General features: G+C 38.3%; 1 pseudogene; it reads left to right on the top strand.

Annotated features, from left to right (window-relative positions):
* Nucleotides 1–15,688: 15,688 nt before the first annotated feature.
* The window catches only part of LOC116463104 (transcriptional coactivator YAP1-like), a 5,802-nt pseudogene continuing 5,222 nt past the window's right edge, over nucleotides 15,689–16,268 (top strand).

The following is a 16,268-nucleotide window of genomic DNA, read 5'->3' as shown; positions in this document are numbered from 1 at the left end:
AGAAGTGCTTGCAGTACAATTTTACATGGGAAAAAAAATAAACTTTCCACAGGATAATTTTCATGATTTTTTTTATCCAGAAAGTTACTAAACATTCTTAGATATGGAACAAATAATATGTTCCTAAGTTATTATAAAGTTATGTAAATCATTTGGTAGAGTGATTTGGTTTATTATCAAAAAATTTTTCAGTGTTTTTCTAGGAAATAGAGGCATAAATGATAAAATTTTAAAAACTGAAGATTGTCTTCATGTCTCCGGTCATGCCTTTTTAAAGAACATTATATTGGGTATGTCCTGTGTAAATGGTACAGTGCTATCCACTGCTTTAGATAAAAATTTATGTTGTCATTGTAACCCTTCGTAGGAGTTTACAGGAAGATTCTGATTTTCTTCCATTAGTTTAAAAATTGTATGTTTGCCCCATTTTTATGCTTTTTTCAGTTTTTGTACAAAAGTGTTTTGTCCTAGGTACCTTAAGGAAAGCTTTCAAAATGCTTTTTTTAAGACTAAAACATCTTTTAAAGAAATACTTACCTGTCATTTTATTTTTTGCAAATTCAATTTGTCTTTTTAATATCAATGTATATTCTGTTAACTTTAAATTTATGGAAATATTCTAACAGTTTTAGTCATTTTATATGATTTCATACTGTTTTAAAAAACAAAACCCCATAGCTTTTTTTTAATAACTGTTTTCAAAAACAGCATAAAAGTAAGATACATATTTAACACGGTTCCAACAAAATAGAATATTTTGTTAGTAGCAAAGGAAGGAAGTCTGAGGACTTCATTTAAAGTTATTGAGAGTATGTGGTGTGTGTGTGTGTGTGTGTGTGTGTGTGTGTGTGTGTGTCCCACCAAACAAGAGACCTCTTTGTTCATCTCTCCCTGGCTGAGTTTGACTCTGAACCTTTCTTTCCACTTATCTCTGCTGCTTCCATTTCAATTCTGTTCCTGCCCCCCATGCCTCTCACCCCAATTCTCTTTTTAGTATGTTTTATTTTAGCTAACTACTTTTCTTTACCCATTTAGCAGGGAAATAATGCAATCCCTGTGTTTCCCAGGGCCCCTCCTAAATACTGAGTAGATTTGTAAATAATGTTTATAAATACAATAACGCCATCCCTACTCTTTGTTACCTCCAGACACTCAAAATATCAGCAGATAAAGCAAAACACGTTAGTACATGGAAGAAATACTGTGCTGAGGCTGAGAATTGTAACTCCCAAGAGCACTGGAGGAGTATGTTGGGATAGAACACACTGCTGCTTCACTAGGTGTTTATCCAGCTTGTTTTTTTTATTTTTTGAGACACGGTCTGACTCTCACACAGGCAGGAGTGCAGTGGCACAATCATGGCTCACTGCCACCTTGAACTCCTGGGTTCAAGCAATCCTCCTGCCTCAACCTGCCAAGTAGTTTGGACTACAAGTGTGCCTCACCATGTCCAGTTAAGTTTTTTATCTTAATTTTTTTGTAATGACAGGGTCTCACTATGTTGTCCAGTCTGGTCTTGAACCCCTGGGCTCAAGCGATCCTCCTCCCTTGACTTCCCAGAGGGCTGGAATCACAGGCATGGGCCACCACACCCAGCCAGGTGTTTTAGCTTTCAAGATCAAAGATGCCGAGAAATTACAGCATTGCGTGAGTACAAAAGTTAGAAGACCACACATTTCAGAAAGTGAAAACCTCCATGTTCCTTTAATACCAATGTGACTGCAGATACCATTAGTCTAAGCAGTGGTTCTCCAACTTGAATATCAGAATCTCCTGGATACACAACTTTTGTGAAAACATTACTGGATGACACCCCCAGAGTTTCTGATTCAGTAAGCCTGCAGTGGGACCCGAGAATTGGTATCTTAACAAGTTCCCAGCTGATGCTGAAGGTGCCAGTCTGCAAACCACACTTCCTGAGAACCCTGATGTAGAGCAATGCCCTAGAAGCAGTGTCTCTATGTATCACATATGGTTTAGATGTCTCCGTTACTATCTGGTAATGAAATTATAGATAATATGCTTGCCTATACGCTCAATTTTTAAAAATCAACAGTGTCTGAACTAATGCACCAGAGATATAAAATGAAAGCAATTTATAATTTTTTAAAACGTATTTCAATATGCAAATGCTGAGGTTACACACAAGAAGAACAAAGACAAGTCCCACATATTTCTAAAACATTCCCAAGGGGGTATCCCCTCCTACCCTCACTCCCGTTGTAGCCTCATTTTGCCCCTCACACCCTCTGACGTTTGAACTCTTGGGCCAGAGAGTAGGACCTGCAATAGGACCCATCCTTTTTCAAATTTGTTCCCATGCAGTGGGACTGTCACGAATATGTTTATAAATGTTATGCCATAATATATACATGAAAGTATGGAAGTATAGACTACTTAAATGCTAATTTGGAATTTTAGAGCAGTTTGCATTAATTCCTCTTACAAATTTATATTCACTTTCTTATTTAAGCTGTTTTTGAACTAGAGTGAATTAGAGAGCCAAGACTTATCTTTATAAATTTGTGCCTAAAACACACTAATCAATATATGGTATGCTTCTCCTAACAAAAACTCATCTTGACAAATAGAGCAATGAATTCATTCTATGAAGATTATATAGATTCTTACAGATTATAAACATCTGTTACATAACATTAGTATTGAAAACTTTCACTTTTTCTGATAACCAAAACTCAATCTGTGATTATTGGTTAATTATTAAACAAGTCCATTTGCCTAGTATTTAAGTGCATTAAAAGTGGGCATTTATATAGAGCTCATTTCAAATGCCAAGCACATCTGTCTGAGTATGAAGACCAGAATTCTGTCCCTAGGTTTACCAGCAACACCAATGACCTTTTCCAAGTTAACCTCTATTTGCCTGAGTTTTGTTATTTATACAACCGTGATCTAAATATTAGCCTTCCCTACCTCAGCCACTGTAGGGAATGTAATAACGTCTGAAAATTATTAGAAAAACAATTAGCATACACAAAGATTTATGATCTTAAAAATCTTAGTCCTTTAGAAGCTCTATGAATCAGATATATTTGAATAAGGAAGAACAAACAGCAAGTCTTATATCAGGATCAGCAAATCAGTATTATTACTGCTATAGTCAGGATAAAAATTGATACATTATCTTTAATAAAATAATGAAGATCAAAATGTCTTTGAATTTCATAGGCACCTTTGGTTTCAACTGAATTTTTTCTTTGTTGTGTGTTTACTCCAGAGAGCCAACTCAGGATGCGTTTGTTGCCAACTATCATCAGGATACAAGATCTTACTGAAATTACTCTGGTTACCTTTCAAAACAGAACGGTAACTAAATCCCAGTACCTGGAAATTTGTTTTTTAAAACAAAGATATTTATATTTGTCTGTTGTCCTACTATAAAGAACTACCAGAGACTGGGTAATTTAGAAAGGAAACAAGTTTAATTGACTCAAGTTCAGCATGGCTAAGGAAGCCTCAGGAAACTTATAATCATGGTGGAAAGTGAAGAGGAAGCAAGGCACCTTCTTCACAAGGTGGTAGGAAGGAAAAATGCAGAGTGAAATGTGGGGGAAGAGCCCTTTATAAAACCATCAGATCTTGTGACAACTCACTATCATGAGAAAAGCATTGGGGAAACTGTCCGCATGATTCAATTATCTCCACCTGATCTCTCCCTTGGCACCTGGGGACTATGAGGATTAGGAGGATTACAATTCAAGATGAGATTTGGGTGGGGACACAAAGCCTAACCATGTCAGTATTTAAATTCATAAATGCATATTTTTTCCTATCTGGTATAAACAGTAAATACTTTTGGAGGTTTAGTCATAGCATAGTTAACATATTTTTCACAGATTCTTTATAAAATATCTCTAAATATAAAAATTATCTTAATTTAGAATGTTATCTTTCTGTTCTTTTATAGAGCAGATTGCCTCTCAAAGACTTTTAATTAAGCAGGTAAAAAAGAGACTTTGGAGTCAGGCCAATGCTGCTTACCAATAGTATGACTTTAAGTTACTTAAGCTTTTTTTAAAAAGAAAAAAAAAATTCCCTCAAATATTAAATAATAGAAACAGTGCCAACTTTGAGATTGTTTGACGGACTCCATGTAAGAATGTGAGTCACATAACTCAGCAGAGCGGCCTCCCTGTGAGGGCACCCTGGGCTCTCCAGCCTGAGACAGCAGAGTATAGGAACTTGAGCATGGGCTCTGACAAGACCTTAACTGCCTACTCCATGATATGCATGGCCTTGAGTAGGCTATGAAACTTCTCCATGCCTCAGCTTCCTATCTGCAAAATGGTAATGATTATGAAGTTAATATAGTACATGTCAAATGCTCAGGATAGTATCTGATGCGTACAGCATCGCATTAAACTAAGATGCCACTGAGAGTAATTTGTGCCATTATGGGTACTACTAACAAAAACACTGGTAATTTGTGTTTAAAAGACATATCCTGATTTTTTAAAGATTTTAAACTATGAAGATTGCTATCTAGGAATGGGGATCTGGTAGTAAGCACTCAATGAATGTTTACTGTTATTAGGAGTACTAGAAAATAAGACTCCCTCCCTCTGTCTACTTGTAATCACATGCATTCCAAGAGTAACCACCATGAAGAGGAGGAAAGAACTAAAAATTCCTCTCAAATGCTTCCCTAGGCACAGGTCTTTTGAATGCTATGCTACTGAACCTAGGAGTCACATGGTTCCATCTTAGGTCAGGACTGTTTGTAGGTCCTATTGTTAGGTCCTGTTGTTTCAGGGAGCAGAATACAAAAGATGAAAAGTACTTATAAAGGAATTCCATTCTTTATTGGCTCTCTCAAAAGATTCTAAAAGGAACCCAACTGAAAACCCCCAAAACATTTCTCATAGCCCTTTTCCTTTTGAATTTTTAATTGCCCAGTAATCCCTGAAGACTTTCAAATGTCAAATGTTCCATCCTTCTCTCCCCTTAGACTCTGGCTCCCAGATATGTATTAAGAATGATCTAAGCTTTCGCTTGCATCTCAGGTAAGATGCTCTTCGCTGTCCCTCTGGGTCACTAGACATTGGGGGAGCTCTCTCCAGTCCTCAGCTGAACCATGCCATCCAGGTATCTACTCTCATGTGGGGACCGCCTCTGTATTCCAAGGGGAAGTGGAGCCTCAGTCCTCCCACTTACCCTCAAATTCTTCAGAGAGTTCCATCGTTCCTCTCCCCTCCTTAGAGCTAACCCCTGGGGGTCCGGCCCAGAACCCTGTCCACACTCGACCCCAGCCTGTGAGGCATGATACAATTATCTGTATGCCTCTGGTTTAGGCCAGAACCGCAGCTCTTGATGTTTAAACCAGGCTGCCATTTACTCAAAAACTTTTTGCCTAAAAGCTATTGTCTATACCATAATCTCCAAAACTCTCTTTTGAAATTCAATTCCCAGCTTTTTTTTTATTCAACAAATATTTGTTGGACCCCAGGATGTGTCAGACTCTATTTTAAATATTGGAAATAGAAAGTGACCGAGACCCTGTTCTGGAACTTGTATCAGTGACAGTGACATTTTTCTTTCTGTTTGGTTCTTCATCAATAGCTCTAACTTCAGGACAAAGAGGAAGAAGTGCCCTAGCTAACTGAACAAGGGAAAACAAGGTATTTTGTATATGGGATGAGGAAACAAATCATTTAAAACATAAAATATTATCCCACCATAAATATTTATTAAACATATATTCTCCCTTCCTCCACACTCACATCTAATCAGTAGCCAGTGGGTCCTTTTTACTTCCCACGTGGCTCTCAACTTTCCCTTTTTTTCCCTGCTGCTCAGGGCCTGCCGCTGTTTCTGCATCTTCAGCCTGAATTACTGATACTACTGATGGGTCTCCCTGTTCAGTCTCCTCCTTCTCCAATGTGTTCTATCCCAGCTCCAATTAGGCTGTTTCCTACTGAAACTTTTCAAAGGCTCCTCCAGTGACCCTAGTGAAGTTCAATGCTTTAATTTGGTGAGATGTCTCCTTAACATTCTACCTTCCATATTCCATTGTTTGGGTATCATACCCCATTCTAAGCTAATTTCTCACAATTTGTTCTTCCCCTAAACAATATGTGCTGTCAATTTTCTGTGCTTTTGTTCATGCCTGGAATACCCTTCATTTCCTTCTTAGCCTGGAAAAATTCCCATAACCCTTTATGATCAAGCTGCAATATCACTTTCTTCTCTTGAAGGCCATGCATGCCCCAGGATTAATTGCTCTCTCCTCTCTGCTACACCACTTCTTCATACTATTAGATAAGTCCTTATCACAATGTGGTCTAGCTTGTTGTTCATGCATACATCTCCTCTCTAGATTATGAGTTCTTTGAGAAAGGCTGTTTGTCCATCTTTGTAGCTCCAGTATCTGGCATAATACCTGTCAATTAGAAGGTGTTCATTAATATTGGTTGATAATATTTTTACATATTTACACACATGCATAAACCATCATATGTACCTACACGCACATATATTTTTAGATATTTTATAATTTAATATATCTGTATTTCTGTCCTAAATGTTCAGTAGCTGCTGATGTTTCTTTTGGAACGTATCCATAAATACAAAATTGCCTTTTATTTTAAATAGACTAATATTCTATTTGAAGGCTTTCATAGTTCTGACAGTTTTGACAGCTTAACGGTATCTGAAAATTTATTATTAATCTGTAACACTTTATATTCTGTACTCTGTATCTATATTTAATATGCTGTTTAAATAAGATTCCTCAGATAGTTAAGAAGACACAGTCAAAAATATGAGTCAAAGGCAAGAACTTAGGCATTGCCAAATCAAGTGATCCAGTGGTTTGAAATAAGCTATCAGGTTCTCATTCTGTTTCATGATCATTTAATTTCTCAGGAATATTTACATTCAGCTTTAAGGTGAGAAACAACAATAGTAAAATCCAAAAGAGAATCATTTTAGTCTTGTTTTCTCTCATTGTCTTTTTTTTCCTCATTAGTCCATGAACTAGTATCACCAGGAAAGACCTGGGATCCTGGTTTGAAACTATGATGTAAAGAAAAGTAGAAACTGCAATAGAGTAAACTAATAAGAATGGGGTACTATGTGCTGGGTTAAAGATATATAATAAATAGCTCTACCTTGTCTTTAACAAGACAAAAATTTGCAAGGGACTAAACTTATTCATGTTTGTTGGGTTGGGATGAGGGTGGGGCTCATAATATAAGGTAACTTTGGCTAAGTAGAAAAATTGTTCATAATCTTCAGTGTCTAAAAATCTAGTTAGCTTCCTAACAAAGTTATGCTTTGTCTGCACATGTAAGATTGAGCCCTTTATTTATTATCATAATTGGTACTAAACTAAAATCTTAAAATGTAGGTCAGGTATCATTACAACAGAGGGAAGAGGAGCAAAATCACTCTACAATCATGTAAGCATAGAATTCCAAGCTTCCAATTTGAAAAAAGAAAAAAACTGATGTTAAAGAAGCCAGAGAGCAATGTGCCCAGGTTCATAGAGGCACGTAGTGGCAGCAGTAAGATTAGAATTGCTTAGAGTAAAATCCAAAATTCCCATGGCCTGCAAGACTCTACACACCTGGCCTCTACTTATCCCAGTATTCCCTCACTCCTCAACCATGCTGACCTCATTCCCTTGTCAGTAATTTTGCATTTGCTGTCCTCTTTCACCAGGAACACTTTCCTGACTTTCCACGCTGCTGGCTCTTTTGCATCTTTCAGGTCTCAGTTTAAATATCACCTCCTCAAAGAAGGCTTTTCTGATTTCTGTGTCTAAACTTAAATTATAAAATAACCTGACCCCCCACCCCCACCCATATCAGGCCATCTTCTATTAGAGAAACTTATTCAATTTCTTCAAACACTTATCATAATCAAAATTATCTTTTTTATACCCCTGTTATTTTTTTAATCTGTCTGTTTCAATAGAACATAAGTCCCATGACAGCAGGTGTTTTGCCTACATTGTGCTCTGCTGTGTTCCTAAACTCAGAAGATGGCCAGGCACACAGGTGATCATTAGTTATTGAATGAACTCAGATCTCCAGAGACTTGGTCTGCTTTAACAGGGTTAGGGGAAAAGAGCATAAGACTTAGAAGTTTAGAGTTTTAGACAAGTCACAAATGATATATAATACTAATTTTCTCATTTTTGGAATAGGAAGCACAATGTCTCATATAGGGCTGTTGAGAGAAAAAAGTAAATAATATATGTAAAAGTGCTTTATAAATAGAAGACAATTCCTATGCAAATAAGTGACCTCTGCAAATTGGCCTCTGTGTTTTGATTTCTTTATCTATAAAATTAAATGGTTAGATTAATAACTGTAATTGGTCTTATAGTTATAAATTTTTAATTCTCTCATTTGATTAAAAAAACCTTTAAAAGTCTCTGTATCAGTCCATTTTCACACTGTTATAAAGATACTACCTGAGGCTGGGCATGGCGGCTCATGCCTGTAATCCCAGCACTTTGGGAGGCTGAGGCAGGTGAATCACCTGAGGTCAGGAGTTCGAGACCAGCCTGGCCAACATGGTGAAATGCTGTCTCTGCTAAAAATACAAAAATTAGTTAGGCATGGTGGTGGACACCTGTAATCCCAGCTACTCAGGAGGCTGAGGCAGGAGAATTGCTTGAATCCAGGAGGCGAAGGTTGCGGTGAGCCAATATCTTGCCACTGCACTCCAGCCTGGATGACAGAGCGAGACTCCATCTCAAAATACATATATATATATACACACACACTACCTGAGACTAGGTAATTTGTAAACAAAAGAGGTTTAATTGACTCACAGTTCTACATGGCTGGAGAGGCCTCAGGAAACTTAGAATCATGATGGAAGGCAAAGGATTAAGCAAGACATGTCTTGTATGGCAGCAGGAGGAGAGAGCGAGCAAAGAAGGAAGTGCCAATTTCAAATCATCAGATCTCATGAGAACTCACTATCATGAGAACAGCATGCAGGAAACTGCTGCATGATCCAGCAGGTCTCTCCCTCAACACATTATACCAGGTCTCTCCCTCAACACATGGGGATTGCAGGTCAAGATGAGATTTGGGTGGGGACACAGAGCCAAACCATTTCATCCCACCCCTGGCCCTTCCCAAATCTCATGTCCTTTTGACATTTTAAAACCAATCATATCTTCTCAACAGTCCTTCAAAGTCATAACTCATTCCAGCATTAACTCAAAGGTCCAAGTCCGAAGTCTTATCTGAGACAAGGCAAGTCCCTTCCACCTATGAGTCTTTAAAATCAAAAGTAAGTTAGTTACTTCCAAGATACAATGGGGTACAGGCATTGGGTAAATGCTCCCATTCCAAATGAAATAAATTGGCCAAAACAAAGGGGCCACAGGCTCCATGCAAGTCCAAACTCAGGCAGGGCATTCATTAAATCTTAAAGTTCCAAAATAATCTCCTTTGACTCCGTGTCTCACATCCAGGGCACACTGATGCAAGAGGTGGATTCCCATGGTCTTGGGCAGCTCTGGCCCTGCTGCTTTGCAGGGTACATCCTCCTTTCCAGCTTCTTTCACAGGCTGGCACTGAGTACCTGCAGCTTTTCCAGGTGCACAGTGCAAGTTGTTTATTGATCTACCATTCTGGGGTCTGGAGGATTGTGGCCCTCTAGCTCCACTAGGCGGTGCCCTCGTGGGAACTCTATGTTGGGGCATTCTGCTGCCCCTGCAGCAGACATTTGCCTGGATACCCAGACACTTCTATACATCCTCTGAAATCTAGGCAGAGGTTCCCAAACATCAATTCTTGACCCTGTGCACCTGCAGGCTCAACACCACATGTAAGCTGTCAAGGCTTGGAGCTTGCATCCACTGAAGCAACAGCCTGAGCAGGGCACCACGTTCCAAGACTGCACAAAGCAGCAAGGCCCCGGGCTCAGCCCAGGAAACCATTATTTCCTCCTAGGCCTCTGGGCCTGTGATGAAGAGGCTGCTGTGAAGACCTCTGACATGCCCTGGAGACATTTTCCCCATTGTCTTGGTGACTAACATTTTGGCTCCTCATTACTGATGCAAATTTCTGCAGCTGGCTTGAATTTCTCTTCAGAAAATGGGTTTTACTTTTACATCATCAGGCTGAAATTCTTCAAACTTTTATGCTCTGCTTCCCTGTTATACATAAGTTCCAATTCCAAGTTATCTCTATGTGAATCCATAAAACTGTACACTTTTAATATCACCTAGGTCACCTCTCAAAGGCTTTGCTGCTTAGAAATTTCTTCTGCCAGATACCCTAAATCATCTCTCTCAAGTTCACAGTTCCACAGATCTCTAGCACTGGGGCAAAATGCCACCAGTCTCTTTGCTAAAGCACAGCAAGAATCATCTTTTCTCCAGTTCCCAAGAAGTTCCTCATCTCCATCTGAGATCACCTCAGCCTGGACTTCATTGTCCATATCACTATCAGCGTTTTGGTCAAAATCATTCAACAAGTCTCTAGGAAGTTCCAAACTCCCACATCTTCCTGTCTTCTTCTGAGCCCTCAATACTGTGTCAACACCTGCCTTTTACCCAGTTCCAAAGTCACTTCCATATTTTGGGTATCCTTATACAGTGCCCCACTACCGTGGTACCAATTTACTATATTAGTTCTCACACTGAGACTGGATAATTTATAAAGGGAAGAGGTTTAATTGACCCACAGTTTTGCATGCTTGGGGAGGCCTCATGAAGCTTAAAATTATGGCAGGATGTGAAGGTGAAGCAAGGCACCTTCTTCACTAGGTGGCAGGAAGGAGAATGAATGCAGAGGAAACTACCAAACACATATGAAACCATCAGATTTCGTGATAACTCACTACCATAAGAACAGCATGGGGGAAACTGCCCCCATGATCCAATTACCTTCACCTGGTCTCTACCATGACACATGGGGATTATGGGGACTACAATTTAAGATGAGATTTTGGGTGGGGACACTGCCAAACCATATTACCTCTTTTGCTTATAAATTACCCAGTTTCAGGTAGTATCTTTGTAGCAGTGTGAGAATGGACTAATACAACTTCCCAGCCTCTGGTAAGCATCATTCTACTATCTGTCTCCATGAGTTCAATTGTTTTAAAATGTAGCCCCCATAAATTAGTAAAAACATGTGAAATTTGTCTTTCTGTCCTCAGCTTATTTCACTAACGTAATGTTCTCCAGTTCCATCCATTTTGTTACATGTGACATGATCTCATTCTTTTTTATGGCTGAATAGCACTCCATTGTATATGTGTATCACATTTACTTTATCCATTCATCTGTTGATGGACATTTAGGTTGCTCCCAAATCTTGGTTATTGTGAATAGTACTGCAATAAATATGGAAGAGCAAATATCTCTTTGATATACTGATTTCCTTTCTTTTAGTTATTTATCTGGCAGTGGAATTGCTGGGTCATATGGTAGCTCATTTTTAGTTTTTTTTTTTTTTTTTTTTGGAACTTTCTTACTGTTCTCCATAGTGGCTTCAATAATTTACATTCCCAGCAACAGGGTATGAGGGTTCCCTTTTCTCTATATCCTTGCAGCATTTGTTATGGCCTGTCTTTAGGATAAAAGCCATTTTAACTGGGGTGTGATGATATCTTATTGTAGTTTTTATTTGTATTTATCTGATTATCAGTGATGTTGAGCATATTTTCATATACCTATTAGCTATTTGTATGTCTTCTTTTGAGAAATGTCTGTTCAGATATTTTGCCCATGCTTTAATCAGATTATTAGATATTTTTCCTAGGGAATTGTTTGAGCTCTTTATATATTCTGGTTATTGTCAGATGGGTGGTTTGTAAATATTTTCTCCCATTCTGTCTCTTCACTTTGTTGTTTGTTTCCTTTGCTGTGCAGAAGCTTTTTAACTTGATGAGATCCTATGTGTTCATTTTTGCTTTGGCTGCCTGTGCTTTTTGTGGGAAAAAAAGCACAAAAACTAAAACAAAAACAAAAACTAAAGAGTTTCCTCGATGTTTTATTTTAGTAGTTTCATAGTATGTGGACACATATTTAAGTCTTCAATCCATTTTTATTTTTATATACAGCAAGAATTAGGGGTCTAGTTTCACTCTTCCACATATGGATAGCCAGTTTTCCCAGCACCATTTACTGAAGGGACTGTTCTTACCATATATATATATAATATATATATATATTTCTATAAATATATTTATATAAATATATATTTATAGAAATATATATATATATTTCCATATATATATATATATATATTCCTGGCACCTTTGTTGAAAATGAGGTTAGTGTAGATGGATCATTTGTTTCTGGGTTCTCTATTCTATTCCATTGTTCTATGTGTCTGCTTTCATGCCAGTACCTTGCTATTTTGGTGACTATATCTCTGTAGTATAATTTGAAGTCAGGTAATATGATTCCTCCAGTTTTGTTCTTTTTGCTTAGGATAGCTTGTCTATTCTGGGTCTTTTGTGCTTCCATATAAATTTTAGGACTATATTTTTCTATTTCTGTGAAGAATATAATAGGTATTTTGATAGGGGTTGCATTGAATAGAGATTATTTTGGGTAGTACGGACATTTTAACATATTGATTCTTTGAATCCATGAACATGGAATACCTTTCCATTATTGGTATCCTCATCAATTTCTTTCATGAGTGTTTTATAGTTTACATTGTAGAGCTCTTTCACTTCTTTGCTTAATTCCTAGGTATTTACTATTATTTGTTACAATTGTTAATGGGATTACTTTCTTGATTTCTTTTTCAAATTGCTTACTCTTGGCATGTACAAATGCTACTAATTTTTGTACATTGATCTTATATTCTGCAACTTTACTGAATTTATCAGTTATAATAGTGTTTTGGTGGAGTTTTTAGGTTTTTCCAAATAAGATAATATCATCTGCAACCAAGGATAATTTGACTTCTTCCTTTCCAATTTGGATACTTTTTATTTCTTTCACTTGTCTGATTGCCCTAGCTAGGACTTCCAGTACTATGTTGAATAACAGTGGTGAGAGTGGGCATCCTTGTTTTTTTCCAAATCTTACAGAACCCATTCAGTTTGATACTAGCTGTGGGCCTATCATATACGGCTTTTATTATATTGAGTTATGTTCCTTCTATCTTCAGTTTTTTTTAATCATGAAGGGATGTTGAATTTTATCAAATATTTTTTCAGCATCAATTAAAATGACCATATGGTTTTTATCCTTCATTATGATGATATGTTTTATCATGTTGATTGATTTACATATTTTGAACTATCCTTGCATACCAGAGGTAAATCTCACTTTGTCATGATGAATAATTTGTCTAACATATTTTTTAATTGGGTTTCCTAGTATTTCATTGAGAATTTTTACATCAATATTCACCAGAGATATTGGCCTGTAGTTTTGTTTATTTATTTATGTATTTTGGATGTGTCTTTGTCTGGTTATGGTATAAGGGTAATACTAGCCTCATAGAATGAGTTTGGAAGTATTGCCTCCTCCTCTATTTTTCAGAATACCTTAAATAGGATTGGTACTAGTACTTCTTTAAATGCTTGGTAAAATTCAGCAGTGAAGCCACTGGGTCCAGGGCTTTTCTTTGATGGAAGTCTTTTTATTATGACTTTGATCTTGTTGCTTGTTATTGGTATGTTCAGGTTTTCAATTTCTTCATGGTTCAATCTTTGTGGACTGTATGTATCTATGAATTTATGTATGCCTTCTAGATTTTCCAATTTATTAGCATATACTTGCTCATAGTAGACTCTAATGACCCTTTGAATTTCTGCATCATCCATTGTGATGTCTCTTTTCTTCATCTCTAGTTTTGTTTATTTAGGTCTCCTCTCTTTTTTTCTTTGTTAGTCTGGCTAAAGATTTGTCCATTTTTGTTTATCTTTTCAAAAAATGACTTTGTTTTGTTGATCTTTTGTATTTTTTTGTTTCAATTTCATTCATTTCTGATCTGATCTCTATTATTTCTTTGTTTCTACTAACTTTAGGTTTTGTTTGCTCTTGCTTTTCCAGTTCCTTAAGATGTATCATTAGATTGTTTATTTGAAGTTTTTCTTCTTTTTTGATTTAGGCACTTAAAACTATAAACTACCCTCTTCGTACTGCTTTTGCTGAATCCCATAGGTTTTGGTATGTTGTGTTTCCATTATCATTTATTTCATGAAATTTTTCAATTTTATTCTTAATCTATTGACTCAGTAGTCATTCAGGAGCATATTGTTTAATTTCCATGTGTTTGTATAGTTTCCAAAATTCCTCTTGTTATTAATTTCTAGTTTTATTCCCTTATGGTCAGAGAAGATGCCTGATATTATTTCCATTTTTTCAATGTTTTGAGGCCTGTTTTGTGGCCTAATATATGAACTATCCTTGAGAATGATCCATGTGCTCAGAAGAATGTATATTCTGTAGCCATTGTATGAAATGTTCTGTAAATATCCATTGGATCCATTTGGTCTGTAGTGCAGATTAAGTCCGATGTTTCTTCATTGACAGTCTGTCTGTATGATCTGTCCAATGCTAAAAGTGGGATGTTGAAGTTCCCAGCTATTATTGTATTAAGGTCCATCTCTCTCTTTAGCTCTAATAATATTTTCTTTATTTGTGTGGGTGCTCCATTGTTGGGTGGATGTATGTTTACAGTTGTTAAATCTGCGTGCTTAAAAAAAGCCCTTTTTCAACAAAAAAATGTATCAATAGAACCAGATTATAATGGGATCCACATGTTAAAACTATCAGACAAGGAATTTAAAATACTATTATTGATATTGTAAAGGCTTTAGGGAAAAAAAAACAGAAGGTATGCATGAACAAATAGGGAATTTCAACTAATTATCAGTAATTATGTGAATAAAAATTAACTAAACACTGCATTCAAAAGGCAGAGATCAGGAAAATGGATTTAAAAAATAAATACAAGCCGGATGCAGTGGTTCATGCCTGTAATCCCAGCAATTTGGGAGGGCGAGGTGGGCAGATCACTTGAGGCCAGGAGTTCAAGACCAGCCTGGGAAACATGGTGAAACCGTGTCTCTACTAAAAAATACAAAAAAATTAGCCAGACATGGTGGCACGTGCCTGTGGTCACGTGCCTGTGGTCACAGCTACTCAGGAGACTGAGGCAGGAGAAGCGCTTGAACCCAGAGGTGGAAGTTGCAGTGAGCTGAGATTGCACCACTCCACTCCAGCCTGGGTGACAGGCAACAGAGGGAGACCCTGTCTCAAAAATAAGTAAATAAATAAAAATTGGGTCTCACTGAACTCGCCTGCAACTCTTGGGGTTTCTGTGTCTTTCTTCGTAGTCAGAGCCAGGCCTAGACACCAGCAACCACGTCTGAGGGATCTGCAGCTGGTATTGATCTTGGCACCACCTAATTTTGTGTGGGTGTTTTCCAGCTTGGAAAAGTAGGAGTAATTGCCAATGATCAGGAAACTGAACCACTCCAAGCTATGTCGCCTTTACAGACACTGAACGACTGATTGGTGATGCCACAAAGAATCAAGTTGCAGTGAACCCCACAAACACGATTTTTGATGCCAAATGTCTGATTAGACACAGATTTGATGATGCTGTTGTCCAGTCTGATAGAAAGCATTGGCCCTTAGTGGTGGTGAATGATGCTGGCTGGGCATCCGGGTGGAGCCCTCGCTCGCCTGGTCAGGGGGTGCCAGTCGGGGGTGGCAGAAGCTATGGATCCCGGGCAGCAGCCACCGCCTCAACTGGCCCCCCAGGGCCAAGGGCAGCCACCAGCGCAGCACCCCCAGGGGCAGGGCCCACAGTCTGGACCAGGGCAGCCAGCGCCCACAGTGACCCAGGCGGCTCCACAGGCACCCCCCACCGGGCATCAGATCCTGCACGTCCGCGGGGACTGGGAGATGAACCTGGAGGTGCTCTTCAATGCCATCATGAACCCCAAGACAGCCAACGTGCACCAGACTGTGCCCATGAGGCTCCAGAAGCTGCCCAACTCCTTCTTCAAGCCACCCCTAGCCCAAGTCCCACTCCCAACAGGCCAGTACTGAGGCAGGCACCGCAGGAGCCCTGACTCCACAGCATGTTCAAGCTCATTCCTCTCCAGCTTCTCTGCAGTTGGAAGCTGTTTCTCCTGGGACACTGACCCCCACTGGAGTAGGCTCTGGCCCAGCAGCTACACCCACAGCTCAGCATTTTCAACAGTCTTCTTCTGAGATACCTGATGATGTACCTCTACCAGCAGCTTGGGAGATGGCAAAGACATCTTCTGGTCAGAGATACTTCTTAAATCACATC

This window comes from Hylobates moloch, unplaced genomic scaffold (genome assembly GCF_009828535.3).
Source record: "Hylobates moloch isolate HMO894 unplaced genomic scaffold, HMol_V3 SCAFFOLD_27, whole genome shotgun sequence".
In the NCBI taxonomy this organism is placed as follows: Eukaryota; Metazoa; Chordata; class Mammalia; order Primates; family Hylobatidae; genus Hylobates; species Hylobates moloch.
Note: the sequence above shows the minus strand (reverse complement) of the source record. Positions and strands in the feature narration are given on the sequence as shown.